General features: G+C 45.1%; 1 protein-coding gene and 1 pseudogene across 6 annotated transcripts in view; one reads left to right on the forward strand and one right to left on the reverse strand.

The window, feature by feature from the left end:
• The window catches only part of NMNAT2 (nicotinamide nucleotide adenylyltransferase 2), a 209,154-nt gene that overhangs the window by 46,283 nt on the left and 142,773 nt on the right, over nt 1–20,098 (reverse strand). The window lies entirely within an intron of this gene.
• Nucleotides 539–1,374, forward strand: LOC122707817 (annotated as a pseudogene).

Consider the following 20,098-nt stretch of genomic DNA (forward strand, 5'->3'; position numbering starts at 1 on the left):
TACAAGGAAGGCCAAGTGAATTTTGACAAAAGCACAAAAACAATTCAATGGAGATAGGACTGTTTTTTCAATAAATGGAGCTGAAGCAACAGGACAGCCATAGACCAAAACCAAAATAAAAACAAACTGAACTTGATGTAAATCTCATATACAAAAGTTAGTTCAAAACGGATCATACAGTATTATAATTAGCCTCCAATTAAATAAACTAATTTAAAAAAACACAAAATGGATCACAGATTTAAATTATGTAAAATGAAAAACTATAAAACTTCTAGATGAAAATGTGGGAGAAAATCTTTGGGTCCAGGGCTTGGTGAAGACTCTTCAACAAGACACCTAAAACAGGATGTATAAAAACAAACCACAATAAACTGGACTTTAATAAAATAAACTTTTTTTTCTATCAAAGACCTTCTTAAGATGATGAAAAAACCAGTTATAGGCTGGGAGAAAATGTTTGCATTCATCCAGCCGGCGGGAGCGGGTTTGGAGAGTCCTGGACACTTGGAGAATCCAGGTAGCCCTGGCTGGAGTCATGTCCTGGAACCTGCGCACTGCTCTCCTTTTCGGTGGCTTCATCTACCCGATCGGCGCCGCCTTCTACCCCACCTACTTCCGGCCCTTAATGCGGTGGAGGAGTACAAGAAGGAACAAGCCATTAATCGAGCTGGTATTGTTCAAGAAGACGTGCAGCCACCAGGGTTGAAAGTGTGGTCGGATCCCTTTGGCCGGAAATGAGAAGATTAACACCACCTCTAATGATGCAAGTAGACAGAGACGTCATGCTTTCAGTTCTGCAGCAAGCGCAATAAGTCACCTGGCTGGAGAACACTGCTGGAGCAGAAAACTCTAGAAGGCCATAAAGAGTCCTGTGCCTGAGGATTACGTCCCTTCTTAAAAGAACCCTGGAACAAATCATACTATTAGGGTTTTCATGATTTGGTTTCCTTTCTAAAAATGAAGCTGTCTCACTCAGCTGGGCTTGAAGGCTTATCTACATATTATTCAGTCTCTACCTCTTAGCCAGCCACGCTGTGATATGAATACAAGCAACCAGTAGACTGGGAAAGATCCTAGACTGTTTTGCCATCCTCCAAATAGGAAATTTCAGGGGAAAACTACCATATTGAGCAGCCTCATAGGGCTCTTTGAAAATGTTAAAGTTGATAAAACTCTTTGAGGGCAAGGTACATTGTACTCTTCAGGAATAAATAGTTCAACTTAGCTATCTCATTAGGAAGGTTGCTGCATGTTGAGAAAGAAATTTGAAGCAAACTAAATGGGTCTGCATGCCTATTAGAAATCATTGTTGAATTGACTGAAGTGAAAATGTATATATTAAAATGATTTCTCTTACTTCAAAAAAAAAAATGTTTGCATCCAAATGTCTTAAGATTCATATTTAGAACATAGAAAGGACTCAAAACTTAGCAGTGGAAAAACTAACAATCCAACTAGAAAATGGGTAAAAGACACAATAAGACATTTCACTGACTAGGACAAATGGTGAAGATGGTGAAGAAACATACAAAATGGTGTTTACTATCTCTAAGCATTAAGAAACATAAATTAAGACCAGGAGGAGATACCCCTAATCACTAATAGAACAGCTAAAAGAAGAAAGAATGACAATGCCAAATGGTGGTAAGGATGTGGAGAAACTGGATTCCTGATACATTGCTGGTGGACATGTAAAATGGCAAACTACTCTAAAAAACAGTTTGGCAGTTTCTTAAAGAACTAAATATCCACTTACCATATGACTCAGCAATTGCACTCCTGGGTATTCATCCCAAAGAAATGAAAACATGGCTACACAAAAATCTGTATGTGAATGCTCATATCAGCTTTACTTATAATAACCAAATACAGTAAACAAGTAAAATAGCCTACAATTTTAGGCTAACAGTTTAGGTAAATGGTTAGACTGTGGTACATCCATACCGTGGAATAGTACATAGCAACAAAAAGGAACAAATTGATTTGAAACAAACAAAAAGGCAAAAATTGTAAATGCAACAATTGAGATAGATCAACAGCTTATCACATTGAGTGGGAAAACAAAAAAGCCTATCTCAAAAGGTTCCATACTGTATGATTCCATTTATATAATATTCTCAGAAATTATATAGATTAGTGGTTGCCAATGGTTAGGGGTGAGGGTACAGAAAAGGGAGGTGGGAGTGACTTTGAAGCTATAGCTCTAGTCCAGAGAGATCTTTGTGGTGATGGATGAGCTCTGTATATTAACTGTGTTGGTTGCATGAATCTACACATGTGATAAAATCACGTATAACTTTATAATACATACACTTTAACCAATGTCAATTTCCTCATTTTAATATTGTACTATAGTTCACAGAATGTAAGCATTTCAGGAAACTGGGCAGAGGGCACATGGGACCTCTGCATACTATCTTTGCAACTTCTTATGAATCTATAGTTATTTCAAAATAAAATGTCGTTAAAGAGGTCATGCTAAACCACGAAACACTATCATTTTAAGGTTCAGTTCAGTTCGGTTCAGTCGCTCAGTCATGTCCGACTCTTTGCAACCCCATGAATCACAGCACCCCAGGCCTCCCTGTCCATCACCAACTCCCAGAGTTTACTCAGACTCATGTCCATCGAGTCGGTGATGCCATCCAGCCACCTCATCCTCTGTCGTCCCCTTCTCCTCCTGCCCCCAAGCCCTCCCAACATCCGGGTCTTTTCCAATGAGTCAACTCTTCACATGAGGTGGCCAAAGTATTGGAGTTTCAGCTTCAGCATCAGTCCTTCCAATGAACACCCAAGACTCATCTCCTTTAGGATGGACTGGTTGGATCTCCTTGCAGTCCAAGGGACTCTCAAGAGTCTTCTCCAACATCACAGTTCAAAAGCATCAATGCTTCGGCACTCAGCTTTCTTCATAGTCCAACCTTCACATCCATACATGACCACTGGAAAAACCATAGCTGTGACTAGATGGACCTTTGTTGGCAAAGTAATGTCTCTGCTTTTTAATATGCTGTCTAGGTTGGTCATAACTTTCCTTCCAAGGAGTAAGCGTCTTTTAATTTCATGGCTGCAGTCACCATCTGCAGTGATTTTGGAGCCCACAAATATAAAGTCATCACTGTTTCTACTGTTTTCCCATCTATTTGCCATGAAGTGATAGGACCAGATGCCATGATCTTAGTTTTCTGAATGTTGAGCTTTAAGCCAACTTTTTCACTCTCCTCTCTCAGTTTCATCAAGAGGCTTTTTAGTTCCTCTTCACTCTCTGCCATAAGGGTGGTGTCATCATCATATCTGAGATTATTGATATTTCTCCTGGCAATCTTGATTCCAGCTTGTGCTTCTTCCAGCCCAGTGTTTCTCATGATGTACTCTGCATATAAGTTAAATAAGCAGGGTGACAATATACAGCCTCGATGTATTCCTTTTCCTATTTGGAACCAGTCTGTTGTTCCATGTCCAGTTCTAACTGTTGCTTCCTGACCTGCATACAGGTTTCTCAAGAGGCAGGTCAGGTGGTCTGGTATGCCCATCTCTTTCAGAATTTTCCACAGTTTATTGTGATCCACACAGTCAAAGGCTTTGGCATAGTCAATAAAGCAGAAATAGATGTTTTTCTGGAACTCTCTTGCTTTTTAAGGTGGCAGTGTGCAAATCCAGGTGAATGGCAAACAAACTCAGGGGTTAGATGCTTCTGGAAATTTATCTCATCTCTTTGTAGTTTTGTTGCTATCTGGATTCTAAGATTTGGGTTGTTATAGCCAGGCAGGTGTTGTTGAAAGCAGTGCTTCTCAAGCTAATGTCCATGTGAATCCTCTGGGGATCTTGTTAGAATGCAGATTCTGATTCCAAGGGTTGGAGTGGGACCTGAGATCAGGGCTAGGATTGAGAAGAGGTGCGAGGGGGAGGATCATTCAAGTGCGAGGTCAGATCCTGTCTTCATTTCAAATTATGATATTATCTTCATCATGGATTTTTGCATTAAGTTTTATTTTTAAAAAACATTATTTATTTTGATTATTCAGTTTGGGGGTAGCCCCTTAAATTTTGCACTGGAGGGGGCCATCCTCCTCGGTCTCATCCTATTCCAGGCCCTGCCTGAGATGCAGTGTTTCTAATAAGCTTCCAAATGGGACCAATGCTGCTGATCTGTGGACTATATTTTGAGCAGCAAGGGACCTGGTGCAGCGGTAACGAATCCACTTGCCAATGCAGAAGATACAAGAGACCTAGGTTCAATCCCTGTGTTAGGAATATCCCCTGGAGAAGGAAATGGCAACCTGCTTCAGTATTCTTGCCTGGAGGGTTCCATGGATAGAGGGGCCTGGCAGGCTATAGTCCAGGGGCCACAAAGGGTCAGACATGAATGAATGTCTGAGTATGCACACACACACATACACACACACACAGAGGTAGAGCAGTCCTTCAGTGGTAGGGTTCCCACTACAGTCGTCCCTCTTCCACTCCACCGCTACATCCACTTTGCATGACAAGGGCATTTCTGGACATTGGCAGGTAGCCTACTGGCAAAGCTGTAGCTAGGGCCCTGGAATTTAATTTCATGCCAAGCTTCCCAAGATGTGGTCTATTTTTGTCCATCAGCTCTGTCCCAGGGACACAGCCAATTCACTCTCACATTTTACACTCAGGTCTGACCCACCCTCCGTTTGATCCACCTTTCTTGCTCCTATCCTCACAGAGGAGGAGCCGAGGCTGCCAGTGCGTTGTCATGTCCTGTCCTCGGTACCCAAGGATCCACCGTGTCTCACAACTCATTCCAGGCCACTTGGAACCAGGTAAATCTCCCTTCCTGACAGGTTGTTCTGTACCCACCAAACAAGGATAGACACAACACAGATATTTGCCCATTAATAATAACTCATGAGACAGACATGTCTCGTCTGCCTCCTGGCTGCTCAGTGAGCCTGGCTGATGTGTAATCTACTCTCCTCTTCTGGGAAGTTAACGGAGGAAACACTGTGGTCAGGATATCTACGCTAACCTGATTTTTCCTTTTCAGCTGCAATCAGAAATGACCCCTTCTGAGCTGTATTCACAGTTGGAGCTGCCTGCATTTGCCTTGTTTGTGAATTTCAGAGAGGCAGTCTGGATTTGTAAACATTCTAAATCTGAGAAAGCTTTGGCTAATAAAGGAAGAAACCAAAGAGTGAATCCCTTTAGGCAGAGTTATTCCTGATCAGGGGTTAAAAAAATGTAATTTTTAAAGGAACCATCCTTGTAGCCTAGCAAACTGAACCTTAGGCATTCCCTAACAAAAGTTTAATGAAGTGTTTATTACGTTCAAGGCTCTGTACCAGGTGCTGTACAGAACATGGAGAAGTAAAAGACACAGTCCCCATCTCCAGGGAGCTTAGGTTTCCAATGCACACAGCATCCTTTGCTTAATCAATACCAAAATGAACAGCAGAGACCTTAAGTGTTATAGGATTTCGGGGAGGGGGGAATCCCTATGGAATGCAGTAGCCTTGAGACAGGCCTGGGACCTCGGACCCTTCCCTGAAGTGCTGCAATGCTTGCATCTGGCTCAGATGGTAAAGAATCCACCTGCAATGCGGGAGACCCGGGTTCAATCCCTGGGCTGAGAAGATCCCCTGGAGAAGGGAATGGCTACCTACTCCAGTATTCTTGCCTGGAATTCTGTGGACAGAGGAGCCTGAAGACCTACAGTCCCATGAGGTCGCAAAGAGTTGGACACGACTGAGCAACTAACACTACTACTACTGTACTTCTGACGGAGCAAAAAAAAAAGAAAAATACAAGGAAATTGTATGGGACTAAAAATAACCGCCTGCAAGCACAGTTGGGGCAATTTCTGGATGCAAAAGATACAAAGTGATCAAAAAACCCAACTGGCACTTTTGAAGAGCCTGGAGCAAAAACATGGTGTTGAGAGCAAAAGCTGGGTACTGTGCTTGCCCCCTACACATAACACCACCTGATCGGTGGGCACACCACCTAAGTCACCCCTTGGTCTTTCCCCTCACACCCCCCTGTATGGGACACCATATAAGGATGACGTTCACCCCCACCTTGGAGAGAGAGCAGCAAGGGAAACTGTTGCTTGCTCTTGCTCCCTGCTGCTGCAGCAGAGGCCCCAGGAAAGCCCTGGCTGAATCTCTTGTCTGGCCTCTGATCAATTTCTATTGATTGGGCAAGGCCAAGAATCCTGGTTGGTTAACAACCTGGGAACGTTCCTAGAACAGATGAGACTTGAGCTGGGTGCTGACAGCAGAGAAGAGAATTATTCACTCTTTATTTTCTGTTTTCTGATGCTTTAACATCTGTAGCCTTGCTGACCTTGGAAGGGCCACCCTCCAAGAGTTCACCAATTCTTAGAGATAATTAACAACTTATCCTAGAGATAGAAAACTCTAGATTGCACCCATACCCTACTACCTCCTCCATCTGGTTCTCACACTCAGGGCCACTATTCCCCTGCCCTGATCACCCCAAGGGCTTCCCACGTGGCTCAGTGGTAAAGATTCTACCTGCAATGTAGGAGATGTGGGTTTGATCCCTGGGTCAGGAAGATCCCCTGCAGAAGGACATGGCAACCCACTTCAGTATTCTTGCCTGGGAAATCCTGCGGACAGAGGAGCCTGCTGGGCTGCAGTCCACGGGGTCGCAAAGAGTCAGACACGAACTGAGGGACTAACACACACACACGGTCAATCCTAAGCCTGCTTACCCAGCTCCCTGCCCCCGCCATTTCTTCCTACAGAAACCACAGTAAAGGCTCTTACCCGTGTTCCCCCATCTCTCTGCCTCCTGATTGGCCCTGGTGTTTCCCTGAGTGGCCCCCACCCTTCAACATGTCGTGTCCTCTCCTCTTGGGATCTGTGAGCATACGTATCTTTTCAATGGCTGCTGCTGCTGCTAAGTCGCTTTAGTTGTGTCCGACTCTGTGCGACCCCACAGACGGCAGCCCACCAGGCTCCCCCATCCCTGGGATTCTCCAGGCAAGAACACTGGAATGGGTTGCCGTTTCCTTCTCCAATGCATGAAAGTGAAAAGGGAAAGTGAAGTTGCTCAGTCGTGTCCAACTCTTCGCGACCCCATGGACTGCAGCCTATCAGGCTCCTCCGTCCAAGGGATTTTCCAGGCAAGAGTACTGGAGTGGGGTGTCACTGCCTTCTCCACTTTTCAGTGGCAATCATCTCCTAATCTGTAGGTCTTGCCACATCTAAATAGTAGTGAAGCCTACATTTTGAAACAGAAGGAAGGCACTCATTCCAGGGGCACAAGGCAATGTGAGCAGGTGAACTGAGTCAGGAATGGAGTCTGCAGGCTCTATGGCTTGGCTTCTTTGAAAAGACATGATACCCCTTTCATTCACCCACACTAAGCATGTCTGATCATCCCTCAGCCTGGGCATCTTTCTGGATCTTTCTCTAGTCCCAAATCCTCCAGTCTCAATCCATCTGGGAAGCAGGGGCTGGGTGATCACATGCCCCCGGCTGAGTGAAGACAGTCAATCATACCAGCTCCTCTCCGAGCCATAAGACAGCTGTCAAGTGAGATTCCTACTTGAGTCTGAAATGAGTATGAAAGGGTGGCATTGTCTCTGATGCTGATCCATGGGTGGGACCACGGGAGCCCACTGTGCCGTCCCTGGGTTGAGAGCCCCTGTAATAACTGCAGACTGGTTAGTTATAGACTGACCTCCCGCAGGGAGCGATTAGCTTCAGTTCAGTTCCGTTCAGTCGCTCAGTCGTGTCCAACTCTGCGACCCCATGAATCGCAGCACGCCAGGCCTAGCTCTTCTTAAATCAGCCCTGCCCTCACCAGCCGTCTACAAAAGCTTGCCATCACGCCTCAGCAGAACCAGGGGAGAGGATGTGGATTTCCCAGGACAGGGGTCTCTCCCTTCCTTTGCCTGCAACTCTAAGAGAAGCAATGCAATATGAAGCCCCTTGAGGTCATGAGAGCATAGATTTTTCCTCACAGTGAAAGACAGAGTCTTAGTCTTGCCACTCTGACTCAGGAAGGCACGTGATGGAAATTACATTTCCCAAGGGGATGGTAGAGGGCCCAGATCCAGTGCATTCTTCTGCTCAGTGTCTGGCCAGCAGAAGGGGTGGTCTGAGCTTGGACGCACATGGGGATAAAGCTGAGCTCCCTGAGCAGGCTCATGTGCAGAGCTGCCTTGCAAACCTTGAGACGCTCCCCTGGACATAAGAGTCTCCTGGTGACCATCTGTCAACTCGCACCAGCCACCCCCACCCCCACTGTGCATGCGTCAGGTTGAACTGACCAAGGAACGTAACCAGTGCTTTCCAGCAGTCCTTGCATGCCTGACTTTCCTCTAGTTCCTGGATTTCCATCCATTCCTCTGGCTTTTCCATCCCTGAACTGGTTGTCAGGGAGAAACAGAGTAGCACAGTTACCCTCTCATCCCTACCCATCTTATTGGCTCCACTGCCTCTAGCTTGGGAGGACTTTTGTCCCTCTGCTTTCACAGCTGGGAAATGACTTATGATCCTCACTTCCTCAACTGTCACTTCCGATGGACCGTGCGGGGTGACCCTCTCATACTCCCCAACTGCCACGTGCCACCCCAGGACTCCCCGTTCAAATCCTTTCCACTGGAAACCACCCCCTCCCCTCCCAGATCGCCATCGGTCACCTTCTCAAACTGGGCTACAAGCTTCTTGGAATTCACCTATTATTGAAAAAGACTCATTTCTATTTATTTCCTCAGAAGCAGAGAGCTAAATATATACATAAAAATATGGCATGAACCGGCCTCCCCTTCAGTGAGACTCATAAACACATGAGAGAATTATTTCAGAAACCCACAGACTGTAACACTAAATATAACTGGGTGGGTGGATTGGGGAGGGGGAGGGTGGGTAGACTGGAAGGTGAGGGGGAAGGAAAAAAGGCAGGAAGAGGACACATGATGTAGAAAACCCGCTGTGGCTTCACATCCAAGAGACAAGGCTCTGTCATTTGCATGAAATCAGGCTCTATTTTTAACTAGAAGTCTGTTACTCCACACTGTATGAACCATTAACCTTTTTGAATGTAAGTTCGGCATACAGGCTTCTTATTTAGGGATAATCCAGGCTTTGCAGTGGAGTTCGTTGAGGAAATAGCTTTGCCTTTATCAGGTAGAACTACTGGAGGGGACCTCCCTGGTGATCCAGGGGCTGGGGCTCTAAGCTCCCAACATGGGGGGGCCCAGGTTCAATTCCTGGCCGGGGGGCTGGATCCCACATGCCACAACTAAGACCCAGTGCAGACCAAAAAACAACTAAGTGGAGACCATCTTTTTTTAAGGGTGTGGTCCTGCTGAGGTTGTAGTGCAGGGTGAGATTTCTTAAAGGTTAAAGGTTGCTTTTGTCCTTAAGAACATTACTTCGAAAATGCTGTTACCTTTACAGCTTATCTATGTTCATCTTCCCTCTCCACTTCCCCAAGAGTTAGTAGAAATATCTTCAGGAACCAAGGGCGCGATTAGCTAAGGGCAACTGGCTGCCCAGTTTTGCCCAAAACTTTCCTGATTTTAGCACTAAAAGTTCTATCATCAGGAAGACCATTCGGTTCCCAGCAAATGGCGATGGTTGGCATGCAATGCTAAATCAGGGCCTTCCAAAGATGTCCACGTCCTAATCCCCGGAGCCTGAAAATATGTTACCTTATTGTAGCAAAAGGGATTCTGCAGATGTGACTCGAATTAAGGATCTTGAGATAGGGAGATCATCCTGGATTATCCAAGTGAGTCTGAGGAAATCACAGAGGGAAGGCAGGAGGGTCAGACTCGGAGGAGATGTGACAACAGAAGCAGAGAGCAGAAAGAGGTTTGAAGATGAAGGAAGGAACCATGGGGCCAGGAGTGCAGACGGCCTCTGGAAGCCAGAAAAGGCCAGGGCGCAGATCTCCCTCAGAGCTTCCAGGAAGAACACACCTTAATTTTAGGACTTCCAGACTATCAGGTAATACATTTGTGTTTCTTTAAGCTTATTAGTTCGTGATAATTGATTACGGCAACAGAAGTGAATTAATACAGTTGTCACCCTGCCCCTGCCTTGACCAGGATGCCCGGTCAACCTCTGAACCATGCCATCTTGTTCCTTTCATATAATGGGCCAAAGAACAAGTATCAGCTCCCACAGATGTGGAGAAAAGAATTCGGCTCACAAAAAAATGTACGTGTTGGACTTTTCCAGGGTCACAGAAAGGACACAATCTTACAGCAATTCCACTGTTACTCTGAATTTTCTATTTAAAGACACTTATAAGTAAAGAAATATCCAATAACGTATAAACACCCCAAAATAAAGCCCTTATAATTCCCTAAATTAAGACACAGAGCCCACCTAGGAGGCAATAGAACACAAGTTTATAGGTTTTAGGTTCAAATCCCACTCCAGGCATTAATAGCTGGGTGATCTTAGGTGAGTTACTCAACTGCTCTGGCTGCTGACTCATCTCTAAGCTGAATATAATAGCATTATCCAGCTCATGGGGTTGTTAGACAATAGGTGCAGAGAGCTTAGGAGAGCACCAGTATCAGCAAACAGTGGCCATGCTTTTCTTGCTTGGGGAAGCCTGACAATTCCTTTGGGGAGGAAAGTGTGAGATAATAGAAAATATATATATTGGTCTGTGCCCCCCATTCCTGGCACAGAGCTCCTAAAACCCTTGTAATTTTTTAAGTGATGAGAAAACTAGGAGCATCTATGGTGCTATTGGGTTGGCCAAAAAGTTGGCTTGCATTTTTTTGTAAGCTCTTTGTCCGTGACCCTGTCCCTGACACTGGGCTCTTAAAACCCTCATAAATTCCTAAGCAATAAGAGCACAAGTAACATCTTCTGTTCTCCACTCCCACCCCACGCAGGCTTCTTTAGCCATGGTGGGCGGGCTCTAGATTGTGGGGTTCAGTGGTTGTAGTGAGTGGGCTTAGTTGCCCCTACGAGAGATCTTAGTTCCCTAACCAGGGATCGAACCCACATGCCCTGCATTGCAAGGCAGATTCTTAACCACTGGACCACCAGGAGAGTCCCCATCTTTTGTTCCAATGAGGTGACTCTAGTCCAGATGAGTTCCCAGATGACTCCTGGGTTGGGGCTGATCACCAGAAAGACCAAGCCATGATTAAAAGCTTAGAAAGTTCAGTTCCACCCCAACCCTATCCTCCAGAGAGGGGGTAGGGGCTGGAAACGGAGTCAATGATTGATTGTGCCCTGGTGGCTCAGACGGTAAAGCGTCTGCCCACAATGCAGGAGACCTGGGTTCAATCCCTGGGTCAGGAAGATCCCCTGGAGAAGGAAATGGCAACCCACTCCAATACTGCTGCCTGGAAAATCCCATGGACAGATGATCCCGGTAGGTTACAGTCCATGGGGTTGCAAAGAGTCGGACACGACTGAGCGACTTCACTTTCACTTTCACTTTAAGTGAAGAAGCCGCCATAAAAATCCCAACAGTAGGGGGTTCAGAGAACTTCCAAGCCAGAACACATCACTGGGAGGGTGTCGCACTCAACTCCACGGGGACAGAAGCCCCTCTGCTCAGGACCATCCCTGATCTCGCCCAATGTATCTCTTCACCTGGCCGTTCATCTGTATCCTTTATCGTATTCTTTCACAAGCTGGTAAACATTAAGTAAGCGCTTCCCTGAGCTCTGTGAGCCGCTCTAGCAAATTAATCGAAACTGAGGAGGGAGTTTTTAGAACCTCCCATCTGTAGAGTTTGGTCAGAAGCACCTGAGCTTTCTACTGGTGTCTGAAGTATGCGGGGGGCGGGGGAGGGTTGGGGCTTGCAGGGAGGGGACACTCTGGTGGGACTGAGCCCTTAACCTGTGGCATCGGCTCTCTCAGGACAGGCAGCCTCAGAAGCAAGATATATTGTAAGATACCAGGCTGGTGTGGCAGGAACTGCTTGTTGTGGAGAAAAGCCTGCAGACATTTGGTCACCAGAAGTGGCAGAAGTGTGTTTTGTATGAGGAGTAAAGGTTCACACAAGGAAGGAAGGAGTGGTCTCATAGCAGCGAAGAATCGGATTTTTCCCTAAATAGGAAGGTGGAAAAACTGAGATTTTTTTCTTATAACCAAAGTGAAGCTAGGACAAGAAAAATTCAAAAACTCTAAAAATATGTGGTTTGCCAACGTGGGAGCAGGAAGTCTAAGAAGTCTTCCTTTTGACCTGCAGTGCTGGTCGGTGCCCCCGGTTAGATGCTTTTCTTGGTGCTCACCACCTCTCTTGGGCAGATTTTCACTCAGAGCATTAGCTGAGTTGCCGGGTGTGTTCGGATGATAGATGGGAGAGGGAGCTGCGTGCAGGAAACATCAGGCTGGCCCACTGCTCTCCAGGTTATTGATTGAGCCCGGCCGGCAGGGAGGACAGAGACTTCTGGTGCGATGGATGAGACTGTTCTAAAAGGTTCAGAGGTCACAGAGATTTTTGCTGCTTCTCCCTGAGCTGACTTGGAGGCATGACTCCAGGGGACACCAGCACGAAGCAATCTTAAAATGGCTGTTAGGATTCTGATGTGAAATAAGACACCATTGCTGTATGTCCCTCAAGGCAATTTAAAAAAATGATAACTAATTCGTGTCAGGGAGGATGAAGGGAGGTGTGCATTCTAACACACTGTTAGTGGGAGGATAATTTAATAAAGCCTTTTAGGAAAGCAATATGGCAGTCAGCATCTATCAAAAGGACAAATAGGCATAACCTTTGACCTGACAGTTCCACCTCCAAGAACCCATACTATGTAAAAAACTTGCACATGTGCACAGAGATTTGTTCAAAAAGATGTTCCACTTTAGCATTATTTGCAACAGTAAAAAATCAGAAATCTGTATGGAAGATGTTAGACAAATTGTGGAGGTGGAGGTACAGTAAAAGGAATACTATGCAGCTGTTTAAAAGAATGAAGTTGGCCTATCCAGTCTGACATGGAAGGTCTCTAAGACACATTGTTGAGGGTGGTGAAATTAAGGCACAGAATGATCCCTCGAGTATGGTGACATTTGAATAAGACTCTAGGAGTGTAAACTAAATTCAGCTGGTGATAAGGAGAGAAGGGAAGAAGATGAAACAGAGAGGGTATGGTGCAGGGTGGCTTCTCTGCAGAAGTGACCACAGGGGCAGAGAAGCGAATGACGAGGCATCCGCCACACAAAGATCTGGAAGCAATGTGTGGCAGAGCAGGGAGGGCAGCTGGTACAAAGCCCCGGAAATGGAACAGCCAGGCTGATGCTGAAGTCAGAGAGGTTTGAGGGAGACCCACGGAGAAGGGCCTTGAAGGAGGGAAGACATTTGGGCTTTTATGCTAACTGCTTGCAGGCCTGTAGGCAGGAGGCCTGTGGGCAGGAGAACAATCTGAGTCACATTTTTGAAAGTTCACGATCGGCTGTTGGGTGGAAAATGAATAGTGAGGGGGCAAGAGTGGAGTCAGTGAGACCAATTAAGTGACAGCCACAGGAGTCCAGGTGAGAAATAGACATGAACCTGCCAATCACCAGGGTTCCTGTCATGTACTTCTGGAAGAGATATGTTCGTCTGCATCTTACAAGGCTGTTGGTAACTACGATATTAGTTTTAAAAGTAAAAAGACCTATGTTAAGTGGAGAGAAATATTATAGGAGAATTATAGTAATAATTATAGGAAAATATTATAGGAGAATTAAATTTTGTTAATCGACTCTGTGGATTATTTTGTTAGGACCCTATCTTGATCTGGTCAAACCCTTTCCCCAGAACACAGCAATTTATTCAACAACCTGATATTATATTGTTAGTTTATGAAATGGGTAGCAGGACTGTTCCCCAACCCAAGAGTCAAAAGGGACCCCAGGGGACTTCCCTGGTGATCTAGTGGCTAGGACTCCATTCTCCCAACACAGGGGCCCGGGTTTGATCCCTGGTCAGGGAACTAGATCTCACATGCTGCAGCTAAGACCTGGTGAAGCCAAATAAATAAATATTAAAGACAAAACCAAACCAAAAGGAGACCCCCAGGAGTTAGGAAAACCTGTGCAAAATTCTTAAGTCCCACAGTCTCATGCTCTCAAACTGCATGCACTCTGTATGAGCTTAAGCATACTTCTCTGGTTTCTGTTCCTTTTTTTAGCTAAAGTTACAGTGCCCCCTAGAAGGCCAGACTATTTTTTTTTTAATCCTAATTTTAAGCATAGCCAACATTTTCTCTTGGATGAACCTTCTCAGCACTTTTCTGAAAATATAAAGCAGACACTCGAAGAATCATAGAAATTCACCCCGGGTGGCCCATAGCTCTGTTCTTGGAATGTAAAAGATGAATTTCATGACCTTCCACAGAGAAGTCAGCTCTAATTAGAGAGGAAAGAGCCCATCAGAATCAGGTAAGTCTGCAATCAACCTAGGTAGGGTTCAGATGGACTCTCCCAGACATTCTTAAGATGCCATATTTCTGATTATTCAAAACCCTTGACCTGGCAATCTGAATCTCAGTATGTCTACGTCAGCTTCCCATATTGCCCTGCTCCCAGGACCTCTTTCCAAAACTGTGCGAACAGCCAGTGCAGAATATGACACAGCCCTAATGCTTTAGAACCACTTTCAGTGTCCTGCAGCAAATTCCGACTTCCAGAATGCCTCTGATATCAAGTCACAGCCATTTCTCTTCCCATTAGCCCAACCTGGAATCAAACTCCCTCCAATTTGCTCCCGTCCCTCTCTTGTTCCCAGCAGTTTCCCAAGAAGGTCAGAAAGACCCCGATTCTTATGGAAGTTTCTAGATTAGTTGTTCACAACTGGGGTTGATTTTGCTCCCAGGAGACATTTGTTGATCATCACACTTGGAAGGTGTGACATAGCTAAAGCTGTGGTTTTTCCAGTAGTCATGTGCAGATGTTAGAGTTGCACCATAAAGAAGGCTGAGCACTGAAGAATTGATACTTTCAAACTGTGGTGCTGGAGAAGGCTCTTAAGAGTCCCTTGGACAGCAAGGAGACCAAACCTGTCAATCCTAAAGGAAATCCACCTTGAATATTCATTAGAAGGACTGATGCTGAAGCTGAAGCCCCAACACTTTGGCCACCTGATATGAAGAGGCGGTTCCCAGAAAAATACCCTGATGCTGGGAAAGACTGAAGGCAGGAAGGGAAGAAGGTGACAAAGGATGAGATGGTTGATGGCATCACTGACTCAATAGACATGAGTTTGAGCAAACTCTGGGAGACAGTGAAGCACAGGGAAGCCTGGCGTGCTGCAGTCCATGGGGTCGCAAAGAGTCAGACATGACTGAGCGACTGAACAACAGTGGGAAAGAGGGGGCTGCTGGCTTGTAGTTGGCAGAGGCCGAGGGAGCTGCTAAACATCTTGCAATGCACAGGATCGCCTCCTGCAACAAAGAATGATCTGACCCAATATATCAATAGTACCAAGGTTGAGAAACTCTTTTCTAGATAACCAAAACAAGGCCTCTGTTTTGATAAAGTAGAAACTAACAATGGTAACCCAGGTAGAAGAATTACAACCCCAAGAGGCAAAAAAAAAAAAAAAGGCGATGGGATTTCAGAGTCTGCCTTTCTGCTGGTTTTAGCACAAGGGACTCTTAGTGGAAAAAACAACCCAGTCAAATACCATTATGACAAAATCCTGCGTGACAAAGCGATTTCCAAGCCATTCAGGAGGGTTTTGTGTGATTAGGCCTAAGATTCCTGCTCACCCCAAGAGGCTGCACATGGAGATTCGTCCCTGCTAGAGTGAAGGACAGGGATCTGGGACACGCTTTGTTCTGTTCACCTGCCTTCTTCCTCTCTATTAGCTCCATCCCCTTTGCTCTCATAAACTGAATTCCTCTAGGGAGTCCTGCATCTCAGCATCAAATATCCCCTTGAGCTGACAGACGAATGGCTTCTGGGCACAGTAGTTAAAGGGCACAGGATTTTGGAACAAGGAAAGATTTAGGGACTCCCTGGCTAGAGATCAAGGGAGAGAGACCCTTGCTCCTTGCAAGCCTTAATTAATTAATTGGTTCTTTATGAAACGTTGTGAGGGAATAGTTCAGACAAGCAGCACCGAAAGGAATTTTCAGCAACCTATTTTCTAGACTGAAAATAAAATTATATAATCATCAGGTTAAACGAATTGCACTATGTCCTAGCACACTCCTGGTGACGAATTTTTCTTTTGAAAGTTCAAATGACATGAACCTCTTAGCACCCTCTTGGCAGGAGTGGACAAAGAGGCCTGTCCCTAGGGAGGCTCCCTGGAAGGACCTGCTTCCTGCCTCTCGGGTTGGAGAACAGAGGGGCTGCTTTATAACCTGATGACTAACAGCCGTGAAATGTAGTTATGACTTTTCTTTTGTCACATGGACCCCAAGAAGTGGGCTGCTGCCCAGATCAGAGTAAGCAGTTGTATGATACATCTTAGACTTCAGGCCCCCTACGTGCATACATCACCATCATCACCACCATCATCACCATCACCATTATGATCTTGGCGTTCTGCCCTGTTTGGTTCAACCAAACACATTTAGAAATTCATGAGCATTTTATAAAATAGAAAAAGACAGAAGTGTTTTTTCTAGGCATGTTAGTCACAGGCTTTTGTTGTTTTGGTGTAGTTTTTAAAATTTTAATTTCAGACTTAGAAACAAGTTGTAGGAATAGTACAATAAGCTCCATATACCATTCACCCAGATTACTTATTTGTTAATATCTTATCACATTTGCTTTATCATTTTTTCTTTCTGTATATTCATAGTATTGCTGTTCAGTTGCTAAGTCGTGTCTGACTCTTTGCAGCCCTATAGACTACAGCACGCCAGGCTTCCCTGTCCTTCACTATCTCCCAGAGTTTGCTCAAACTCATGTCCATTGAGTAGGTGATGCCATCCAACCATCTCATCCTCTGTCATCCCCTTCTCCTCCTGTCCTCAGTCTTTCCCAGCATCAGGGTCTTTTCTAATGAGTTGGCTCTTCGCATCAGGTGGCCAAAGTATTGGAGCTTCAGCTTCAGTCCTTCCAATGAATATTCAGGGTTCACTCCCTTTAGGACTGACTGGTTTGATCTCCTTGCAATCCAAGGGACTCTTAAAAGACTCCTCCAGCACCACAGTTCAAAAGCATCCATTCTTTGGCACTCAGCCTCCTTATAGTCCAACTCTCACATCCATACATGACTACTGGAAAAACTATACTTGAACTGCACGGACCTTTGTCAGCAAAGTGATGTCTCTGCTTTTTAATATGCTGTTGAGGTTTGTCATAGCTTTTCTTCCAATGAGCAAGCATAGTATTATTACTTTTTAAACTTTTTGATAGTAAGCTGCCTTTTTGCTCCTAAATACATTGGTGTCTATTTCCCAACAAAAAGGACATTTTAGGGACAATTAATTAAACTCGCTGACTCATTTGAAAAGACCCTGATGCTGGGAAAGATTGAGGGCCGGAGGAGAAGGGGATGACAGAGGATGAGATGGTTGGATGGCATCACCGACTCAATGGACACGGGTTTGGGTGGACTCCAGGAGTTGGTGATGGACAGGGAGGCCTGGCGTGCTGTGGTTCACGGGGTCGCAAAGAGTTGGACATGACCGAGCGACTGAACTGAACTGAACTTTCCTGTTGAAGGAAGGCTGAATGTGGTTTCAAAGACTGACCCTGCAAAACAGGCTTTTCCAAGGGTCTCCTGGAACATCTGGGTCCAAATCCTGGCTTTCCTACTCTCCAGGAGTGTGACTACTTTCTTAAATCTCAGTTTCTTTATCTGTAAAACGGAGACAGTGCCAGCAGCTCTTCCACTGGTTGCTGTGAGGATCAAATGAACTAAGCCACAAAATAGGACTATAGTGGACAGGATGAGCATGCAAATATTATTGAGAAATAATCTATTTTAAAGTGACACAATGCTCAATAACAATAGTGCTTTTGCTTGTAATTATTCAGATGGTTACTTGCCAACATTTCCCCAACCAGGGTCCTTGCCTATGAAGCCCAATCCCAGTTTTCATTGATGACACTGGCAACAAATGTATAACTGCTCTAATTTCTCCCTCTCCACTGCCAGCGACCCTCCCCCAACACACACACACACACACACACACACACACCATCAGTGCTCTGTTCAATTTACCCACGACAAATTTAGAAATTTATGAGCATACTATAGAACAGAAAAGAACAAACTCATTTCTTGTAAAGTTACAAAAATACTGTGCTTTAAAGTGGGACAGCCACAGAGATTCAAGCATGTCTTTGATCACATCTCTTAAGGAGCAACAGACAGCAATTTGAGTAGTTACCACCGAAGACACCGAGAAACGCAGCTTCTGGATATTTGGGTAACTAGCGGTACTGTCTTTCTCTAGGCATGGATAACTGGGTATTTGGTTAGGAAGGAAAAAAGAAAACTAATGTTCAAAATATGGGGCTTCCCACACAGCTCAGTGGTAAACAAGCTGCCTGCCAATGCAAAAGACACAGGCGAGGAGGGTTCAATCTTTGGGTTGAGAAGATCCCCTGGAGAAGGAAATGGCAACCCACTCCAGTATTCTTGCCTGGGAAATTCCATGGACAGAGGATCCTGGCAGGCTATAGTCCATGGGGTCGTAAAGAGTCAGACATGACTGAGTGCACACATACACACACACGCACACACACACACACACACAGTGTTCAAAACATACTGTGTTCCTGCCACTTTCATAAGATACTTGGATATTTCTACTTTCAAGCATTTCCTTTTGAGAAACATACCTCTTAAAATCCAACAACAATGCACATATGAATTAATCACTAATTATTACCAACGGCAGCCCCAAAGGGGAAGGCTGGAAGAAATGCCTTGAATCAGAAAGCTATGGTTTGGCGCCAGCCACGGCTGGGTTTTCTCTCCAGGGCCCTGCTGGGTGAGTAACTATGGGGAACGGGTGGTTTGTGCTGAGCTACAGCTCTGGGCCTTCTGTTTATGAGGCGGATTCTGCCAACAGCAATCTGGGCTGAAAGTCAGAAGCTGCCTACAGGGTGTCCCATGTGGAACCTTCTTACAGTCTCCAGGGTCACCCATTCAGCCTCCAGTATGCCTTCAGACTTTTCACAACTTGCCTGTAGGATGAAGCCCAGACTCCCAAGTAGAGTGTATCTGGCCCTTAAATCTGAACCCTCCACCTCCGCTTCTGCTGCAGCCTCAGGCATGCCCTCATCCCCAGTGACGTGGATCCGTGAACACACCCCCTTCAACCCTGTGTTCCTTCTGCCTCAGATGTCCTTCCCCTGCCTAACACCTACTTGCCCACCCTTCAAAGACCAATTCACCTCGCCACCTCCCTGGGCCTTTAGTAGCAAAATTCATTCTTTCCACAGCTCTGTGTATATCACCAGTAACAAGTCTGATCCCATTTTCTTTGGTGCAACTGTAGTTTAGGGCTATGGTTTACTTCTTTTTACATCCCTATGTACCTGGCCCCTTCTTACCAACTAAAACACTTGATAATACTTTTAGATACTCATCATATACACAGTTCTGAGCTGAACTGCAGCACAGACATAGATAAAAGTGCAAGCATCTAAAAACTAGAATTTCCAGTCTGAAAGTGAGTTTTTTTCACGTAGTAACTTGTCAGCCAAAAAAATTAACAAAGCTCTATACTTTGTATGCTAGTTTTGAGAATTTAAAATCCTGACATCACCTCATATGGATATTAAGAGATTAAAAACTATAATAATTCAGTCAAAAGCTTAAATTAACACCCTATCTTAATATTCTATCCAAGTTTTTTTTCTTGTTATCTGGAACATTCGCCTACCTCAACAAAAAGATGCTGTTTATGATTTAAAAAAAAAAAAACAGAAGAGCACATTTAGTGGACTATCCCTCATACCGTGATGACCATCTGTACCTGGCTGAAATCACTCAGGGCAGACAGAAAGATAGAAATAAAATGTTTTTGCACATGCTTTTCAAAGGGTCCATTTATATTTCAACTGTTTTAACAAAATAAAGGATAAGCACCAAGTTCCCCACTGACACAGCATCTCCATGTGAACACGAACATGCATCATACGTGTTTGGTAGCATGTGTGTGACTAGTCCTTTAGTGGGTGCTATACCACTGAGGTCAGTTACTATGTGT

Source organism: Cervus elaphus, chromosome 14, assembly GCF_910594005.1.
Source record: "Cervus elaphus chromosome 14, mCerEla1.1, whole genome shotgun sequence".
Lineage (NCBI taxonomy): Eukaryota > Metazoa > Chordata > Mammalia > Artiodactyla > Cervidae > Cervus > Cervus elaphus.